General features: G+C 33.8%; 1 long non-coding RNA gene across 1 annotated transcript in view; it reads right to left on the minus strand.

The window, feature by feature from the left end:
• Positions 1-9,336: 9,336 nt before the first annotated feature.
• The window catches only part of LOC138857847 (uncharacterized), a 31,962-nt gene continuing 19,069 nt past the window's right edge, over positions 9,337-22,229 (minus strand). The window contains exon 3 of the long non-coding RNA XR_011397052.1: positions 9,337-9,868. This is a non-coding gene — a long non-coding RNA (uncharacterized lncRNA). The remainder of the gene's footprint in view (positions 9,869-22,229) is intronic.

The following is a 22,229-nucleotide window of genomic DNA, read 5'->3' on the forward strand; positions in this document are numbered from 1 at the left end:
TTGACTCACAGTAATTGTAAAAATGAATATGTATGCATTTGATGCTGCACAAGAGACTTACGCTCAAGCAAGAACACAAGCGCGCGCACTCTTCTCCCCCCTGCACAAATGTCAGTGGCGCGCGTACAATGCACATTCTAACGGGTAGCAGGATTTGATGCAGCAAGTGCATTTCACTTCCAGTAGCACACAAAACCAGAAACCGTAATTTCCATGCAACAAAAACAATGCATACGCTAGCGCCGCGCGAAATGCTACGTTGTGTGGTAGCGCGCTTCAGCGCGAACTCCACTGCACTCTGTTGGAGCAGTCACGATGCCTGGAAGCTGGCGACCAAACAACGCACATTCGGATCTTTCCATTTACCACAAAACCACACAACACCCAACTAAGATCACACTAACACAATAAGAACAGGTCTAGCTGCTGCTGCTCGGTTGAGCGATATCAGCGCAACACTACGTCAACTATGAGCCGATACGAAACTATGAGTACGGCGTTTGCCACGCGTCGTCTATGCTAAGGCGAAGTCAAAGTGTCGAACGATTGGCTAGCTGATCGAGCGCCTTGCTTAGCTTAGGCGCTTTTTAAGTCGCGTCTGAAATAGGTGGTAACTTGACGAACTACCGTTGCGAGCGCTAAAACTTAGAACCTACTATACTCGTACGAGTACCTAGTCGCGCACGTCAGCGCCAACAAAAATTTCTTAGTTGAAATGGAAAACCAGACCGGAATAACGCCACCACGACCACGTTAGAAGCGCACACAACGCGCGTCGTTCACAACTCGATTGTCGCAAGAAGACTGGCCGAAGTTGTGAGTTTCGAGCGAACATTAGCCTACAAATGACGAGACGGCCCACTTGGCGGCTGAGCAGCCAGCAAATGCTGCAGCGCTATACAGCAACGCGCACACACGATAGTGGTAGTGACGGCTGGTGCTGGTGGTTGAACCAACGATGTTGCTGTGCTGCTCGCAGTGTTGGTGGTGGGGGTAGTGGTGGTGACTCGGTCTCGTGTTAAGTGCGCCGCTCACTTGCAATTCATTCGTCAGCGGCATATATGTGTGCGCGTGTGTGTGTGTATGTGCGCGCCGTGTAGATGTAGCCACATACGTGGCGTTGGCCACATATTCGCATACTCAAAGTATAAAGAACAGAACTCAACTGGCTGAGTGGGTTCGCTAGTTCGCTATCTGGTTGGATTACTATTGCCACGAGTAAACAACTTACACACATGTATATACAATACGACAGTGACGTAGACATCACACACAGTGCGCTTGCTTTGCGCAGAGAGCAGTATGAAAGCGCGGCAGCGCGAGAGCGAGAGCGCCACATATTGTACTTTGCGTGCAGCGGTTGAGAATGGCAGCGCTGCGTGCGGCGCGCTGAGTGGCAAGGAGTGCATGCTTGTATATATATATGTATAATATATAGTGGAATAGCTGTGGTAGTACATGTGTGCGCGTGTGTGCGCTTATCGCTGACGCATGCAGAGTGAAATGGTTAGCATTGCGCCGTAACGCCACATTGTAGTACGCTCATATGTGTTAATATAAATATATGTTCATATCTGCATGTGCGCGCCGCGTATGAGTAACTGCGAGTCGACTGTGTTGCTGTTGTATCTCACTTTTATTTCGTGTTTTTTCAACGTTTATATACATATATATATTTTTTTTTTGATTTTTTCTATTTCTTCTGCCTTGCTTTGCATTATATCTTCGGATTTACTACACACATACATACATACATAGGTTAATGTATATATATATATATATGTGTGTGTGTTTGGTTCGGTTCGCTCGAATCGCCTTCAGCATTTGCTGCTTGGTGTGCGCTTAGCGGCGCTGCACTGCGCCACGTTCATGTGGATGCAACAGGGCAAAAGTCTGCCGAGCAACGGAATCGCAACGCGAAACAATGTCCAGTGGACAAGTGTTTTCCGTTGTTGGCAACTGGCCACTATAGCAGGTGATTGTCGCAGGCAAGTCAATACGGGCAATCACATATCCACCAATACACATACCCATACATGCATGCATATACATATATTTATAGTGAATGCTTGATTATATGTGTGTATGTGTGTGCACTTGCACTTGTGTGTTAGCGCTTGTGCATATGGGATACATACAGTCATGTAAATACTTGATCGATAGTAAGTTTATATATATATATATATATATATGTATATGTATGTATGTTTGTGTATTTATTGTAGGTAGCGCATTTATTGAGCTATCAATAAGCTTGTGGTTATCGCGCGCCTTCTTGCTAAAAATATATTACCTATGTATACACTTGTATGTAAGCATATATACATATATCAAGGTATATGAGAGTATATTCTAATAAACATATATAAATCATCTAAAAATATATGTATATATTTATCTGCCTCTATGTAGAAATATGGCTTTAGATTAAATCTTAATCGATTACAAAACGCGATAATACCTTTCCTTAATTGATGAAAAAGTTATTTTAACTTCAATTATGTATAATAGTTTTTCTTATATAATTCGATAGAATCGTTAATTCAGCAGAAGACTTACCGGAGTGGCAAGAGAGTATGCAAAATTGGCACATTGTTATACAATATTAATCATTTTGAGCTATAATTTATCGTAGGATTTAATAATATATACCATGTGATAAAAATTAACCCGGACTGGTCCATTTAAAATGTGCGCGCAAACCGCTTCCTCTATCCACTTCTGTTAATGACGATAACAATGAAAGCGTTAAAATAACTGCGCTGGAAAAACGTCGTGTTGGCATTCGGGAGCTGGCAGAGGATCTCAATATCTCTAATGAATTGATTCGACATATTTTGGTTAGTGTTTCGGGTATAAAGCGTGCTAGATTCGTAACAAAAGATCTGAATTTTTTGCAAACACGACGTCGAGTGGAGGTCGCAAAAGAGATGCTTGACAACGTAGCTGACGATTATAATTTCATCAAACACATCATTACTGCTGGCGAGGCGTGAGTTTATAAATATATAATGTCGAAACTGTTTCACAATCTCGCGAATGACGCTCCAAAAATGAGCCAAAATTTGCTGAAGGTACTGAGAGCCATCGCAGCCGAGACTTGTGTGGAAAAGTGGCTTAAGCTTTGGCATGCTTGTACTGGTTCAGGAATGCGATAATAAAGATTTGTTTTGAATTAGAGAATTTTTTTTTCTCCAATCATCCGGGTAATATTTGATCAGATGGTATATACAATCTTCCGTAAAAATATTAAAAACTCATAAGATCTGGGAATAAGTAATAAAATACTTTCCAAAATAGTTAAGTATAAAGCTCCGCTTCTAGATGCTAAAACTAGGTGCCTATAGGCTCTCTATAAAAATATGCTATCTTCTCTCTACGGCCCTGTGTCCAGTGAAATAACATATATTCCCATTTCTTACTTTACCTCCACTCATTTGAGTGACCAAATATTTTTATATGTACTTACGGGTCCTGTTTTAAATTATGCGTTTGCGCATTCGCTTATATATGCTTTGGAAAGTTAGTTAGTAGTTTATACTCTCGTTTTTTTTGTTTTGCTTTTTTTGAATTTCAACCAAAATATTTGAAGAAGCATAATTTTGGTGTTGAAAATTAGAGTCTTGTGGAATGTTTTTATGCGAGTTTACGGTATTAGCTCGACTTCTATTGTATAAAGAGCTTAAAGCACAAAAGTTCCACGGTGAATAGACTTAAGGTTTTGATGAAGTATGAGCATGTACTTTTTAGCGCTTAGAACTTCCAGTACAAATTTTATAGCGTTTATGCGATTTATAAAATCAAAATATATAAACAAGGAATAAGTATCGACGCTAATTGGGGTTTCTGTTGGAAATCCAAAAATAACATTCTAATTTGAATTCTTTACAATTAGTTTTTATGTAACAGTGTTTCTCAGATAATTTTGTTCTGGGTTCAGGTTTAGACTTTCATAATTTTTATTGTTCGTTTTTTCGTTAATCTGAAAGTAAAATCATAATACTACTTTTCTTTTGAACTTTTTTTTTACAAAAATAATACACACGCTTTTGGAAAATGGCCTTAGAATAACAGAGATAGCAGCTGTTTACGATCCGCCTCTTCGCTACACGCCTTCCTTCTGCCTTACCTTCTTCTTTTAAAAAAATTTGCAAGTGAAAGCAGCAAAAAAGTTATTAGGTTGAGTACGAGTTCTCGATATCTCCCTAAAGTGGTATAAATGCTAACTTTTCTAGCTATATTGTATTATACCAGTTTATACTACTTATGCCCGTCGTTTGTTTGATTCTCCCTTAAATGGTATAAACGCTTACTTTTGTACCTATATGTCATTATACCAGTTTTTACCACTTATGCCAGTTGTTTGTTTGATTCGCCGCTTAAGATTACAGCAAATTGAAGATATCTTTGAACATTTTGTACTTAGTATTATATTTACCGACCAACTTTTTCGATATCGAAAGCATTAACCGTTATTTTAGGAATCTGTTTCTACTAAAATATATTCTGCTGATAAGTTGTCAGCACTTAAACAGCCGTTTTAAGATATGTCATTGAATAAACGCTTGCTTTTCTAGCTATATTTTATTATACCAGTTTATACCACTTATGCCAGTTGTTTGTTCGATTCCCCGCATACAAAATTATGGCAGATTAAAGCCAGCTATGAACATTTATTACCTAGCACAATATCCACCGACCAACTTTTTCGATATCGGAAGCAATAAAAGTTAACTTGGGACACTGCTTTTATTAAAAGATATTCTCCTGATAAGTTGTCAGCGCTTAAACAACTTTTTGGGGGACGATAGTAAACTGCGCTCGAGTAAACAGTGTAATCAATGAATCTACATATTACACATACACATACAAGCACGTATATACAATATGTATGTAAAAAAGTATGAATGTCTGGCAAACCGCATCGAATTGAATCGGCTGCGCGGCATGAAGCGAACTGCGCTTATCTACCAGCCGATATGACATTTATTAAAAATAAGACAAAAAACGCGCCGTGGCCGAACATTTCGCTGATAGCGACATCAGCAGCAACAATTGCAACAATAGCAACAATGGCAATAAAAGTAGCGAAACACAAGAACAAAGAAGGGAAAATGGAAAGCAATTGAAAAGCCAGTGGGAAAGATGTTTATGGCGGCAACGCCAAACGCAGAGCTTTTCCAGGCGGCAAGGCGCATTGCGCGCGGCTTAAGCGCAAAACAATAAAACAATAACAACAATGTAGCTGCACATAACAATATGGGCATTTCATTTCAACTCTTTTTGGTTATTTTATTTTTGGTTTTTGCTGGCATCAACTTGATTCTACTCTACGCGGAGTCTCGCGCCAAGTGTCATACACACACACATACATATAGAAGTTTGTGTGTTTGTGGAAAGTAAACATGCTGGCGAGCGTGTGTGTGTGTGTGGAGATATGCCGCATACGCGTAATAAACGAAAGCGTACAAAGTGAGCAAGTGAACAACAACAAAAAGCAACAACAAAACAAAATACATGTATGTGTGTGTGTGTGTGTGTGTGTAAACGCGAAACGCCACATTTCGAGTTCGATGATCTGTTTACGATTTTATTCGCTTTTCGTTATTATTTTCTTTTTTGAATTTTTTTTTTTTTTGTAATTCACTCTCAACCATTTCTTCCCTTTTCCTTTGTTGTTGTGCTTATCGCGCAGGCTTGTGTGTTTATACGTCAATATTTAAGTGCATGTGTGTGCGTGTGTTTGTGTTTGTGTGCTCGTAGGCTGTTGTCTCTTGATATGCTCGTTTCTTGCGCTTTTAATATTGCTGACTTTTTTGTTATTTTTGTAGTTTTTTTTTTTTGTTTTTGTTGATGTTGTTCGCTGACTGCTGGAGGAGTTGGCGAGATGGCGATCCAGCGCAGGCAGGCAGCTGGCAGCAGACGCGCTAGACAAACAAACCAACAAACACATAACCGAGCGTGGCAAAGGCTGGGCGGGAGGGAGGCAGGCAGTCAACAAGCCCAATGGCTGGTAGGCGAAGCAGCAGCAGCAATCAAATAGGCATGCTGGCGGCCAGACGCCAAACCAGCGATGCCACATCACTAGCGGCGCGCTTGAGATGGAGCTGGGCAGGGCGGTGGTAACGCGTCGCGCCAGCATATCAGCAACGCTGCACTAGGCGAAACGCCCGCAGCGTCGCGTTCGGCGCGATTTTTGTTATTACTACAAATATACATATGTAGGTATATATGTATGTATATACGAGTGTATATATATGTATATCCACATATATGTACATATGTATGTTTGTATGTGTATATTTGCTTGTAGCCTAGCGTTCTCTGCATCTTTTGCCGTTTTCAGCGTTTCATTTATGTACCAAAAACAACAGTGCACATATCAGCATGGTAGCATGCCACAAATACATGCATACATACAAAAACAACAATCTACAGCCTTGATTGCAAGTTGTGCCTCATTGCTTGCATTTTTTCCGTTCTGAAACTGCATTTCACCGCACTGCTGCTTGTTGTATGCCACATATTTGTTGTTGTTGTTATTTTAAATGTTGTTTTTTTTTTTCAACCATTCGTGCCGCGTATCTACAGTAGCCGCAGCAGCAAAAGCAGCAAGCAGCAACCAAAGCACTTAGTGGCAGTAATAATAACAACAGCAGCAACAGCAAGAAACAAAAACAAACTTACTTTCTCATTTCGTTTATTTGCGCTGCTGTTGTTGTTGTTTTGTTGTTTTTTAACTTTTGATGATTTTTCTCGTATTTGAACATCATGCGATATGGTTTTTCTGCCTTTGTTTTTGCTACTATTTGCTTGCTCATGCATATATTTTTTGCTGTTGTTGCTGTTATTGTTGTTTTCGGTTAACAGTAGCGCTGAGAAAAGCAAACAGTAAACAGTAATTTACACTTTGTACGGCACAGTATATTTTAATGATAATGCAAGGCGGCACACATGCGGGAAGTGGAGTGGCTTTGAGTTGATACAAGCGCGCGGGGAGTTGAAATGAGCACAATAACAAGAAAAACGTAAACTTCGGCTGCACCGAAGCTAAAATAATCAGGTGTACTTCTTAAAGCACTTGGTGGATATTGTCGGAGAGCTGAGTATATTTTTGTGATGGAAAAATTTCTGAAACTGCCCACCAGATCTTCGAAAATTCCTTCATATACTTGATACTGCCAAGAGGTTTGGCTAAGTAGTAGCAAATCGAAATTCTGTAGAAAGTTTTAACAGGAATTTTAAATTTGAACCACTAAAAAGCGCCAGCATAACGTGTCTACGAGATATCCCACACTTTTTCGAGCCTGTTAATCGCAACTTTTTTCGAACACGAGTATAGACATCATAAGTCAAGTAATTGCTACGCTAAGTACTGTAGTGAAGAACAATTCGATATAGTGTCTAACCAAGCTAAATGAATTTGAAAGCGGTTGCTTAGAAGTGTTGAGTTTGAGGTTTACATTAAAATTTTAGCCAGTTTTTGAAATTCATTTATTTGCTTTCTAACGATTATAATGCCAAATAACTCCAATACCTTGATAGATTGGCCTATATTAGAAAGCAATAATAAATCTAAGACAAATTAATTTGATACTTCTGAAAATATCCCACCTTTTCTATATTTTATCTAATTTCCCAAAATTACACCCTTATGTAAGTTTATGCTTATATTTGGACCCAATTTTGATTTACATATACAAACTAATCACCCATGCAGCAGATTAGCGCTCAGCATTAGTCAAATTAATTTAAATGTAATTGCTTGTTTACTAGCATTAACGAGTACCATTACCTCAGTATTTAGTAGCTTGAACTGCATTTAGTCGAAACAAGGTATGTCGGCAATAAATTTTGTACCTGAATATTGGGTCCATTTAACATAGCCTAGCTTAAATTTCAAGTAGAAATACTTGTTGGTAGCTAGTACACAGCCAAAGATCTTCACAATGGACAAGGTGAAATACATAGATATGTATGTATGCAATCGTAACATATACATATGTATGCATTTACATCGATACATATGGATTTTTGTGCTATATAAGTATCTATATAAGAGTCACTTGTATGTATGTCTATATCTTTTTATGTAAGTATGTATGTATGTAGGTCTATGACTATTTGGTCGTGCTTGATCAAGCAGAACTGTTGCTATGAAAGTTTAGAAAGAATGCCATGTATGTATGTATATATATACATATGTATATTTCATTGTATTTTACTTGTACGTATGTATGTATATAAACGATTTGCCTGAATTTCAAACAATTGCGGTCATTAACATTGAGATCAGTACGCAAATTGTTGCTTAACACACTAAAAGCAAAAAAAATAAAAATTGTTATAATTAAAAAAAAAATTTTAAATATAGAAAAAAAATTAAAAATTTTTTTTTATTATTTTATTTTTGATTTAAATAGTGTAAAAAAATATTAACAAATTTAATAACATAAAAATTAAAAAAAAATATACAAAACATAATTTTTTTTTTTATTTACAAATTTTTAAAGTTATTTGGAAAAGTTTTTACCTTTTGCAAGTATTGCAATAAGCTTTGTTAAAGCAAATCAAAATTACTTCTTTTTAAATAAGCTTATTAACGTTTTAAGTTTCTTTATAAATATATTTAATTTTATTATATTGTATTTTTTAAATGAAAATATTTAATATTTTTTAAAGTAAAAAAAAATTAAATTTAAATTTTGAAACTATAAAAAAATATATAAAAAAATTTTAAATAAAGTTGAAAACTTAAAATGAAATATAAAAAAATTTAAATTGTGCAAAAACATTAAAAAAAATGATTTTAAAAAGTTTTAACTTGTAGCATGTATTGCAACTATTTTTAAAGATTTTTTTTTAAATGAGTTTATTAACATTGAGCGTCTCTACATATGTATATATGGTTGACTTTTTTTTAATTAAACATTTTATGTCTTGTAATTGGTATTAAATTTTTTTATTAAAAAATTATTTATAAAAAAAATTAAAATGAACTTTGAAATAGTAAAAAACATAAAAACAATTTAAATAAAATTTAAAAAATTAAAACACAATAAAACAAATAAAAAATATTTAAAAAATTTAAATAGTGTACAAAAACTTACAAACATTATATGAAATTGAAAATTATTTTGAAAAGTGCCTGTTTGTAGCATGTATTGCATTAACTTTTGATTAAAATTTGTTTTTATTAAAAAAATATTTTATAAAAAAAAGTTAAAGCTAAATATAAAAAAAAATAAAAAAATTTAAATAACGTTAGTTTTTTTTTTCAAAATGAAATAAAATAAACCATAAAAAACTTAAATAAATTATTTTCACTAAGCTCATTACAATTAAAAGCGCATATTTAAATTATGTATAGATATATGTTATCTCATTTTTGCCCTTGAAATTAAGTCTTTCAACATCCTAGAGTGATTTTTACAAAAATTTTGTTATAAATATACAAACTAGTTTCATAGTTTTCAGCAAACCCCAGAAATATTCCAATAAGAATCCCTCCTACAGCCGGCTAAAGCATTCGCACTCGCAGCTGAGCGTACATGTAATTGCATATACATAAATACTGAATACATAACACTTATTATGTACATATGTAAATACATATGTATGCGCAAGATATTATATTTGCTTGGCTAAAATTATCCGCTCACCTGCTATCGATATGTTTGCAATATAATCGTTACTTTGTTACTTTGTTGCTTTGCATCCATCAATTTCGCTTGTTGTCATCAGCACTCACACTCGTTGCTGCTCGCATCTCACTCGTAATCAGTTGTTAGTCATGCCAAAACCATCTTAGAACAACATTTAATGAACAGAACTCCAACATCATTAATCAACAACAGTGTTTTAGCGGCTGCAAAAAATAAAAATAAAAAATAGCGGTTAATTAAATTATTTCAATATTTTATTTAAGTATTAGTGAAATAAAGTGAGGTTAGAGGTCTCAAGTTGTTTGAAAGTGAGCGCGTGCTGGAGAATATACATTTTTACAAACATACATATGTATTTATATACAAGAAATAATAAGCACAATAAAACATATTTTTGTTATAACTCAGTTTAAAAAATGTTTTTTTTTAACAAGAATATTCACATGAGTGTTGGAGTGGTTAAAAAGTAATCGATTATTTTTTCTATTTATACTCTGAAAAATTCTTTGCTAAAATAAAATTTAAAAACTTAAAATATAATATAAAAAAAAATAAAATTGTGCAAAAAAATATAAAAAAATTAGAAAAATGATTTTAAAAAGTTTTTACTTGTAGCACGTATTGCAATTATTTTAAAAGATTTTTTTTTTTAAATGAGTTTATTAACATTGAGCGTTTCTACATATATATGGTTGACTTTGTTTTAATTAAACATTTTATGTATTGTATTTGTAATTAAATTTTTTTTATTAAAAAATTATTTATAACAAAAAAAAAAGATAAAATTTGAAATAGTAAAATATATAAAAACAATTTAGATAAAATTTAAAAAATTAAAACAGAAATAATAATATAAATTTTTTTTTTAAAAATTTAAAACGCCTCAAAAATATTATTCTAATATTAATAAAAAGTTCCTTCGCTTTTCAGTTTCAAATTTTTTCTTTATTATTGAAAAGAAAAATTCATATCTCAGCTCATAGCTCGAGCATTAGGTTGGTTAAATAAAATTTTATTATAACTTTTTGCTTTATATTCTGAATGATTGCTTGGTAGACATTTTAAAAAGTATCTATTTTAATATTAATAGGAAGTCACTCCGTTTCGGTTTCGCTTATTGGAAAGAAAAATTCATATCTCAGTATCTACTTGCGGGAAAAAAAATATCTTACCTCGTAAAATTGCATACAATTTAATTCTTTACAAAAATAGTCTCCTATAATTTTTTCGTAAACCTCACCGTTGAAAAATGTTTTTTTTTTGTGAGCGAGTTATGAAATTCATGAACAATACTAAAATATGCCTTAAATTAATTAAACTTTAACCACCCTAAGTAGTAAGTGTGTACATACATTTATAGTATTAGCACACCCTATTCATTAAATATGAAATATAAATGTAAAATTTTTTTTTTTGTTTTTCAAATAAACGATGACAAATCTAACAGTGAATTGACTCAGTGAAAAATGATTTATAGTCAATGCTCTTTTTGTGTCACACAAGTGCAAGCATATATACCGTAAATACAAATATGTTGTATTAGCAAACTCATTGCATACACTGTTCAATATAAATATAATACATATGTAAGTAAGTAAGTAGACAGAAAAATATATAAAAATATCTATCTCCTGCGGTCAACTCACCAGAAATATAAATTTCGCACTTATTACTGCAACTGCTGCTAAAAATAGCACAGCATTATTTGTTATAACCTCACTTTTATGTGTTATTAAATAAAATATAATTACTGTTAAATTTGCTTTAATTTTATTTATAATATTTTTATGTCACTTCTTACTTAATATTCATAAATTATATTTAATTTAGCCGTAACGCTTACTTTTCGAGCTATATTTTGATGCTTTGACACTTGCCTATATATTTGCATAAGTATATACATATGTATGTACATATATGAATGTACACATATCTATGTACATATGTATGTACTACAGACGAGTGGCAACAGCGAGCTACATTGAAGCAAAAAGTTTATATGCTTAGCAGCAGTTTGAAGGTATCGGAAACAAAGCAAATCAACTTACTTGGTACGAAGCTGAGTGGAAGTAGCCCTGCTGGAAATGCTAGCACATTAGAACCAGTTTCATAATAAGCAAAAAAAAAAAAACAGCTTTAACAGCTTTAGAAATTTTTCGTGCTTCACTTGAAGATAATAGCAAACACAATGGTAAAAAAAGTTAGTACTAAATTTTAGTACAGAGTCAAACAGTACTAAATTGGATTACGTAAAAAAATGATTGAGGGAAATAGTAAGTAGCATAAATGGTAAATCAATTTAGTGCTAAATTTGAGCATACAGTCTAGTAGTACTAAATTAAAGCAATGTACTTATTTAATTTTTGCAAGAGCTATAACGCACTTAGAAATTTTTTTAAAATAAAATTTAGTATATAGTATGACTTCAATAATATTAATAAGAAATTGTAGTAGACATGAATTTAGTACTAAATTTTGTTTAGTAATTTACATTTATTTTGTATAAAATTGAATTATTAATTTGCATTGAGCATTTTTGGAACACTTAGTACCTTACTTAGTACTTAGTTGGGGACCATCTTTGACGCGTACTCAAACAATATTGAGTCAACAGAACTGAGAAGTACTAAATCTCATTTCTCTAACATAATATAGCGTATCCCGATCGCACTTATAAAATGCGAGTTACAGATACTAAGGGCATATACGGTACAAATAATGGATTAGTTTTACTAGACCTTAGATATACCTACATTCTTAGTGGTTTAGTACTAATTTTTTCACATTTTTGGAATACAAAACTTAAATATATGTAGCCCTTACATATGTATATATATGCTATATAAATGTATATATAATAAAACAAAAGAAATAGCACTAAATTATATTCAGAATTTGGAAAACTAGTACTAAATGAAAAATTCCATTGGAATAAACTAGCTTAACTAAATTGTTTTCACATAATCTTTACTTATGCAATCGAAATTCTAAACATTATAAATGCTATTATTTTGTACTAAAACTGACTACATTAAGGACAACACTACTCATAAGTTTTGAAAATATTTAAAACTACTACTAATTTTAACGATTTATTTTAAAAATAGACAATTTAAAACTTTTAGTACTTGCTATACATTTGAAATCCTTACTTTCATAACTAGTACTAAATAGGGCGGTTTACATTTAAAAACCACTAACTTGCTTTATAGACAACAACTCACATAAGCTATTTGTTTAATTATTTTAAATAAATTTTTAGTACTAAATTTCAGAAATTTTTCATACAATTTTCATCATTCAGTTTAGTACTAAATATAGCTTTAACGCTTTCAAGTAGAGTATGCTATGTTTTAATATCCTAAGCTATGTTTAGTATTTGTGGTAGAAATATTTGTGAGGAAAATCTGAAATGCTTTATACTTAATTTCTCAATTATAAATACAGACATGCTCTAAAATAATTACTACTAACTTTGTTGTACTAAAAATTTCAATAGCTTCCAGCTAGTTCTAAAAGTTACCATAACTTCGTGATATAAACCGATAATGTATCGCAGCATTTTTTTCCTACAGGCCCTTTCACCATAATGCAACATTCATCAAGCCAGTGACAGCCAACAAATAAGGAAGGATAGTAAAAAATTGCTTCGAGCCAAATTCATAGTTTTTGTCCGATGAATGATGGCGCAAAGGAAACAGGAAGCATATGATGACTCTTAATTCTTATATAGGTAGCTCTCTAATGGCCGGTACGCTGTTGGTTTTCTGCACACGACTGCAGTAGCGATTACAGAACGATTGCAAGGCTTTGTTCGCTTAAGTTCACTGCTTGTTGTTTTTATTGCTTCGTTGCTTCTTCTTCATGTTGTTTTTTTTTTTTTTAATTTTGCTACGATAAGCATGAGCAATCGGTGGGAAGTACATAATAAGAGTAATAAAAGAATAAAAAAGAAGTATTGGCAAAACAAGTGCTTGCGATATGAACAAACGGCAATAAGACGATAATGCAAAAAAGAAGAAGTGATATGTGTATGTTTGTGTATACATACATATATAATACTTATGTATGTATTATAAATATATGCATGGTCATTTGCGAGAAAGAATTGAACCACAGATGATAGCCGAAGTTAAGATATTCTTATAAATGTTTTTATGCACTTGTATATATATGTATATATGTATATTCCAGCATATAGTAATGTGCATATGTATATGTGTATATGCATATCAATCATAATCTGGCAACTACTGACAGCGCTTAAAACCAAATAAGCATTCATAGCGATTTAGTGACTTGTATGAATGATTAGCTGACGTTTGCCGCCAATCGCTCACATACCTCACATGTACTCCCAGGGTGGTCCAAAAAATAAATATAATTTTTTCCTTTTTGTTTGGATATTTAATGCTTTCGAACAAATTATTGTATAGTGAAAATGAAAACTTGTTATTGTAGGGAAATTAACGATTAACAAAAAAGGCTCGCAATGATTTTTTGCTAAGTCGACGCGTTCAAAGTCCAACCTCAATTTTTAAATTTTTTAAAATTTTATACAATATATCGCCTCAAAATCATAAAATGTCGCGTTTTTATACCCTACAAAGGGTATATTAAGTTTGCCACGAAGTTTGTAAAACTCAGATGGAAACATCGAATATATTTCAAGTTATAGAAAAAAATAATCAGCGTGACGAGCTGAGTTGATTTAGTCATATGTGTCTGTCCGTCTGTGAATACGCCAACTAATTCTTCAGTTTTTGAGCTATCGCTCTGAAATTTTGCACACATCCTTTTCTATCCGAGCAGCTGCTCATTTGTGAGAACTGCCGGTATAGGATCACTATAGCATATAGCTGTCATACAAACTAAACGATCAAAATCAAGTTTTTGTATGGAAATTTTTTTTATATGTCAAGATATCTTCACGAAATTTGGCATAGAGTATTGCTCAAGTCAACGCTACAATATCCGAAAAAATGTTTTAGATCGAATCACTATAGCATATAGTTGCTCTACAAACTTATCGATCAAAATCAAAGATCAAAGAGATTAGACATTTTTCTATGTTATAAAATTAATGACTTCACCGCATTAATTATTTCAGATGGTATTTTTGCAGTATGTTAACATTATGTATGAAAAATAAATTAAACTTGTTTTTCGATCCGTCCTAATGTACCGCTCTTCTAAGTGATTAGCTGTGTACTTATTAATATCCCCCCACATATGTATGTATATGAGTATATGATGTGCAATAGCAACAAGTAAAAGCTAAAAATTCTATTATTATTATAAATGGCAATAATATCAGAAAACCCAAATCACCAGCACGGCAACAACAACAACCTGTTTCATCTAGCAGTTCAAGCTGCTTGATGGCTAATATGAACCGGCGCATAAGTTGCTGTCGATTGGCTATTCGCCTTCTTGGTTTCTGCTGGCGTAAATATGCATAAGTATATATATACACACAAACATATATACCTATAGCTGTCATATACATACATACATACATAAATATATATACATATGTAACTAGGTATATATGCAAAGCTTGGCATGAATAACCATTTTAAAGTTTCACTGCCACGTTTCTTGTGCTTAAAACTCTATCGGATTTTGTTTTTGTTCTTATTGTTGTTGCCCTATAAAGTTTATAATAATGTATGCACATTATTGTTATGCTACTTTGAAGGTCAGCACAGTTTTCGCACCAACCAAAACTTCTTCTTCTTTTTAGTTGGCTTGGCGTGTGTCTTTAGCGAACTGTTTGTGTTTTTCAAAAGTTTATTTCAGCGACTATAAAATTAAGTAACGGTACTTTATGTTTATAAAATTGGCGGTGTGACAAGATGGATGAGTGCTGGATTGATATATTAATTTCAATTTTAGTTTATGTAAGATTTTTTTGTTGTTGTTATTTTTGCTGTTGTTATTGTTATGTCACTATACTACTAATTTTTAAAGAATTCTGTTGAGCTGATTGTTTCAGCAAGAAATAAATTTGGGTTCTACTTGGTTATGTGTGTGTTAATGTCCTCTGGGTGCTTATTATATGGCTAACTGATATTTTCAAGGGTTATCCTCAACAAATTAGATCCTTATTGTGAGGTTTATTAGAAACTCAATTTGAAGTTGTTAACTCTCAACTACCAAAACATAACTAGAATTTGTTCTCTATATGGTAGGTATAGGTTAGTGAAGTGTTCGAAAACTTATAACTTGAAGTTGTAGCTTGAGGTTAAGACTGATCTTAAACTCATTAAACCAACAAATAAAAGTTAGTGTTTATTGGAAGCCTGAAAACCTTAAATAATGAAAAATTCAGCTTTACTTGGTTCTAATAAAACTATTATCTGTTTACTGCAGGTCTCTAGTTAGTTATCAAATATCTTTACGGAAGTCATAAGATTTAGTCCAACGTTAGATGATGCTCCCTTCAGTGTATAATGTATAATCGGTTCCGAAAATCCTCAAGAGTAGCAAAATCAGATGTTTCCGTCGTCTATTTCTAAAGAGTGGTCTTCAAACTTGCCTATATATCTATCTTTTAATATCAGTTGTAAGGAATCCTTTATAAAAAAAAGCTTATATGGTCTTATGATGCCCGGAATGTGGATATCAAACATCTTCAGAGGGGATATTCTAAGTATTCGAAACGCTTTCTTCACAAAATGAGGTTAGGATGGAAGCTCAAACAACTTTAAGCTTTTCAGTCCCCTAACGTTCGGTTTGGTTGAAGTCCTCTCTAGAGTAAAATATTCGTATAGAGTTGAAAATTGTTTCAAAATACCCTCAAACGCAGCCAAATCAAATGCTTTCGTCGCCTCTTTCTAACGGGTAGGCTTTAAGCGTATCTTTGCTGGTCTCTGCATAATGTTTTGAATCTTTGTTAAAAAATATACATACACGGTCTTATGATGCCCGGAACATGGATAGTAAACAACCCCTAACTCATTATTTGAGATTTTGGGGTTAAAGCCCCAAAAGCTTAAAACAGAAAAGCTTCCAAAGCCACTTTGCACCAAAGACAGTTTTTCAAGTATGCGAAATTTCTTCATTTCAAGTATTCGAGATACTTTCCGCGCAAAGTGAGGCTAGGGGGAAAAGCTCCAAAAGCTTAAAGCTGAAAAAAAATCTAAAATTTCAAAATTATTCGAAATTATGAGCTTCTGAAGCGTAATTTGTACTACAGAAACAATTCGGCAGTATTTTATGGAAATCTTTTCAATAATTATTGCTATTTGAACTCATTTGGTCCAAAAAAAGTTTACAAGTATGCGGTCTACTCCAATCTTCCGATATATTTCTTTCAATAACATGAAAAAATGGCAAATATTTCAAGCTCAAGACATCAAAGACACACACTCAGAAATATAGGCATACACATACATAGGTATAAACGCTGCTCGCCCGCCCGCCAGCCCAGCATAAATTTTATGGATGCGTAATTTTTTTACACGGCATTTTATTGGCATTTCACTTCTTAACCGTGCGTTGTTTCACCACGTTTTACTGCTGTGTCGCAAATTTGCGCGCCATTTCGCTGCCATTTATGTTAATGTGCCATCTCATTGTGGATAAAAGGCTAAAAATTGCTAAATGACAGGCGGCCGCCACCGCATTCCATGTCGGGTATGTATCTATATATGTTATATATATACATACATGTACGCCTACATATAAGTGTGTTTGTTTGTATGTTGATAGACACAGAGTTCGTAGACATAAAAACAAAAGCGAGAACATGAATAATAATAACAAAAAAAAATTAGAATTTATAATATTAATATCACAACACTTGCTTGAACGCATGTGTAGCTATGAAAATATGCTTTTAGGTGTAGGTTATGTACAGAAATTTGTATAAATTTGTATGTATTTAAATTTTTTGTGCGAAGTTGTCTATGAATTTAATTTTTTCCACGGCATAATTTCATATTGATCACTTTTTAAAAATATATATTATTTTGAAATTTTCACGGCAGAATTAGAGATTAATTACTACTCAAAAATACATATTTATTTAATTAAATTAATTAATTTAAAAAAAAATTTGCCGACTTACGTGCAAAGCTGTGAAAATATCTACTAATTTTCTATAAGCGGCCGACTTAACATTTCAAAACTACATCCAAACTGCTCATAGCGGCATGGGTAGTAATAAAATTTTCAAAAATTTAGGGACTCAGCTGCGAAAATATACAGCAAATTTTTACTAAACGGCACACTTCACGATCAAAAACTATGTCTAAGCCACACATATAGCCATAAGAAGTTAAAATATAACAAAGTATTTATACTAAATCGGACCAGTACCCAACCTAAATGGAGCAGTTATGTGATAAACCCACTTCAATTGACTGCTGGGTTTGCAAAAACTTTTTTTTTATATAACAAGCAAAATAGAATTACAAATTAAACACTTCTCAAAAATCGCTTACACACAAATTTGGGAACGCCATTTTAAAGCTGCCAAAATATGCTCTAATTATTACTAAGTACTTCTTTTATGAATTCAAAATTGAGCAGCTTAGATCATAGAGGCATGAGTAGTGATAAAATAACAAACAAATATGGAAAAAATTCAAACTCGCTACACTAGCCATCCGAAATGGATCAGTCATATGTCAAAAACTCTGCAATTGACTGTTGGGTTTGCAAAAACTTTTTCTATATAAAAAACACCGCACATATGTATGTACAAATGTATATATACAATTAATGTACTTATATGTATGTATTATATCTGTTAACTTCTTGCTCGCAACATCAGTGCCAGCAACAGGCTGCCAATCACTCAACACATTTCCACTGACCATTGCACAATTAAAGTGGCATGTATGTATGTACATATGTACAGCATATACTATATATGTTTAAAAAAAGATAAACGAAACGTAGCTAAATTCCAGCGCATTTAATTAACAAATTTCTGCAATTCAGCGATACCCCTCCGCTGCGCCGTGCGACCGACCACAGCGCGCTTGGCACATTGCTGCTGACATGCCTCCCTCGCAATCGCACTCGCACTCTTCAATTAATCAAAATTAGCTGTGTCAATAAAGTTGTACGCGTACCCCGTTCAACAGGACTACACATACACCAGAACATACATATATGTATACTATATAACAAACATACTGCCCCCTGGGGTCTTGCGCTGCGCAGTTTTAAAAATAGCCGGCGATTGTGAGCTAGTTGTCAATAAACGCTCTCGACTTCTTTTATATTATATTTTATTTTTACAATTTCCAATTCCAGACATAACCGATTTGCATTCAGTTTAGCGCACACTACACCAGAAAAGTATATGTAAGTAAGCGCGCCAAAATGTTCGACCAGTCAATAAACCAAAGAGTTTCTAACTCAGTTTGCCAATTTTGTGCTGCCATTTAGAATTAACACGGAAAAGCTATAAAACTGCCTTGATTTATTGCTCTTCAATGTTAGATTTCGGCGCATAAGTGGTCGCTCAGCCGCCTGTGTGGCCCCGGTTGCCGTTTCAGATGGACTTCGGCGCTGTCCAGCTGGGCACAGCGCCTCATTTGCCTGCCTCCAAGCAACATCGAAACAGTTTGTTTTGGTGGCGTTTCAACGCTGTGAAAATGGGTGCAGCTCCAGCGCAGTAATTTGTCACAAATAATTGCAGTGTTAAAATGTGAAATTGACTCAATTTTATTGTTGCTAGTTTTATGCATTGTCAACGGCGAAAATTACTTGAAATAACCGGAGCTCGCATTTTTGGGCGCCACCAGCGATGACTCACGGAAACGTTAGAATAGCAAAAAAAAAAAATCGAATAAAATTAATTAACTAAATGAAATAAATCGACTGCAACGAAAATGTGTAGCGCAACAAAATTTTGTCACGCTCGTATTATATTGATATCTAACTTAGTGAAAGCTGAACGAGTTTGTATATGTTTATTAGATGGCTCATGCTTATATTTTAAACAAAAAATGTTGCCACCTGTTGGAAATTTGCAAATAAAAAAATCTCGAAACAAGCGAATGCTATAGTGTCAATATCAAACTAATAAGGTTGAAGAAACCGTAAACTTAAAAGTATGTTGCGAGCGTTGCCACCAGTTTGAACTGGCTAATTCAATAAAATTGTTCAAATGAGCGATGCAGCCACGTTAACGTCTTGCCTAGTTAAGTTTGCATGAGTCATCATAGTTTTAAACAAAAGGGATTGCCACCTGATGAAAATTTCAAGTAAAATAAAATTATAAGATAAAGCAATACTAAAATGTGTGTATCAAGCTAAAAAAAGTTTAAGAATACTTATATTTAAAAATATTTGGGAAAGGTTGCCACCGGCAGAAAAATAATTAATTCAATAAAATAGATTAAGTGAGCCATTGCTTACAAAGCAGGCTTCAAAACATGGGGTTTAAGAAGCTTAGCTTAATATTTTTATGGGTTGCCACGTTTTTAAATTTTTTATTTAGTTATAAACCGATTTAGAAGGTGTCGAGAAGACTATCAGTTGCTCAAGTAGGAAGCCCTTAGAGTTTGATATGAGATCTATATACCTATTCAATCTGGAAAGTTAAGTTAAGTTTTTTGTACTATTACCAAAGTCGTTTAGCGAAAATATCGTTAGTATAATGGAAAGCATCAAGTACGATCATTATTTTAGCACTGTTTCGATCTCAGGAGCTTTGAGCTGCTCTCCTACAGTCAAAACCTTGATTCGAACCTGTACTGGCAACAATTGGGCCATCTAAAAAAAGCAATCGCCTCAAAGCGGACAGCTTTGACCAAAAGAATTGTGTCTCATCATTGTCCAGACCACAACATATGACAGCTACGCGCCAGAAGCTCCGGGCGCTTGATTATCTTCTCATAGTTCGGATCTGCCACAAAGTGATTATTATCTGTTTCTGTCTATGCACAATAATTTTTCTGGTAAAAAATTCACATCAAGAGAAGCATGTGAAGATTGACAGTCCCTGATTTTTGCTTAGAGGAACGACGGTTTCTATGAAAGCGAATATTTTTTTTTGTCCAAAAATTTGCTTTTTTTATAATCTACAAATTTTACGCTCAGGCTAAGCAAAAAAATTTTTTTTTTTCGCTCCACCCTAATATGTATTATATTGTATTCTAAGGCTCTACTGTATCTGTGTTACTAAAGGCATAATCGATTGATTGCTACTCAAAAGCTTGAATATTGGTTGTGCAGTACCACCAAAAAGGTATAAACATGGTATGTATGTGAATGCGGTTGTAATTGTAGTGGATAATAACATTTAAGAGCATTTAATTTTCCTCCACACTTTCTGTTAGAAGGCTTTATCGGCGAAATTAATTAGCTTGGTAATTCAGTTAAAAGCAAAGCAATAATCACTGCTCACAACAAGTACCTTTAATTGCACAAAATAACAGAAAAATGTTTCTGCCCAAGCGTTTACAAAAAAAATTGGCTCCCTTAAAGACCCAAATATCGATTTTCTTTAACGATTTACGCACTTCGAAGAGAGAAAAACACCAAAAACAAAAAAAAAAGAAAACAAAAAAAAAAACTACGTGGCAACTAAAAACAAATACCCGCTGAACTATATATGTTAAATAGCAGTTGGAAAACTTTGGGAAATTCAACAAGCTCTCTAATTCGACTAATTTGTGGAAGGTTACTCGCTTCTACGTCGATGTTGTTGGCCGTTGGCTGATGGCTGCTAAGCATAAATCATTTTTATTAGACATTTCCCTTGGAAATGAAGCCAAACATGGCAGTGTCACGTAAATGATGAAGACGCACGCAACACGCAACACGCGCTACGCACTTCAAATTGCCTGCAAAAACAACAACAGCAGCAGTAAATACTGCATAGCAACAACAACAACTCAAAAAGTCAGTGGAGGGTTTAAAGGCAAACAAAGGACGTTGGATAAAACAAGTGAACACGCACAAAAGTAACGAAGTCAGCAGATATTACAACAACAACAACAATAAAAAGTAAATATGGCAAGCATGCTACAAATATAACTGTAGTGTAAGGATAACGCGACAGCAAGCATGTGCGCAGTAAAGCTGCCGTTAGTAGCGGCAGTAACGCTCGCTCCAGTAGCCAACAACACAAATGCGTTGCAACGACATTTTTTTCAGCTCACGGGTGCTGTCACATACGCATACATACGCACATAACAAACAATCATTGAGCCAGTGTTTACTTTAATATATAGTTATGTAGAAAAAATGTGTGCAGGATCAATGTAGCGAAGTCAGCAGGAGCTTGGAAATGTGGCATGCAATCGGGAGTGGTCATAGTCGCATAAATACACACGTACATATAACGCATTGTGTCTACAAAACGCACACACATGCTCACATACGTGTGGATTTAGATATTTTTTTATGCGCATATAAATCCACCCATGTGAGTATACGTATTACAAAAACAAAACAAAAATTGGTATATGGCAAAAAAATAGCAAAACTACCCTTAGCCGATTTTTTTGTTGTTGTTTTTTTTTATTTTGTGTTGTAGGTACACATGTGTTTAGGGTAGAGGTATGCCTTACGTGCATATGGTGGCACAGAGTGAGA

The sequence above is a fragment of the Bactrocera oleae genome, chromosome 6, assembly GCF_042242935.1.
Source record: "Bactrocera oleae isolate idBacOlea1 chromosome 6, idBacOlea1, whole genome shotgun sequence".
In the NCBI taxonomy this organism is placed as follows: Eukaryota; Metazoa; Arthropoda; class Insecta; order Diptera; family Tephritidae; genus Bactrocera; species Bactrocera oleae.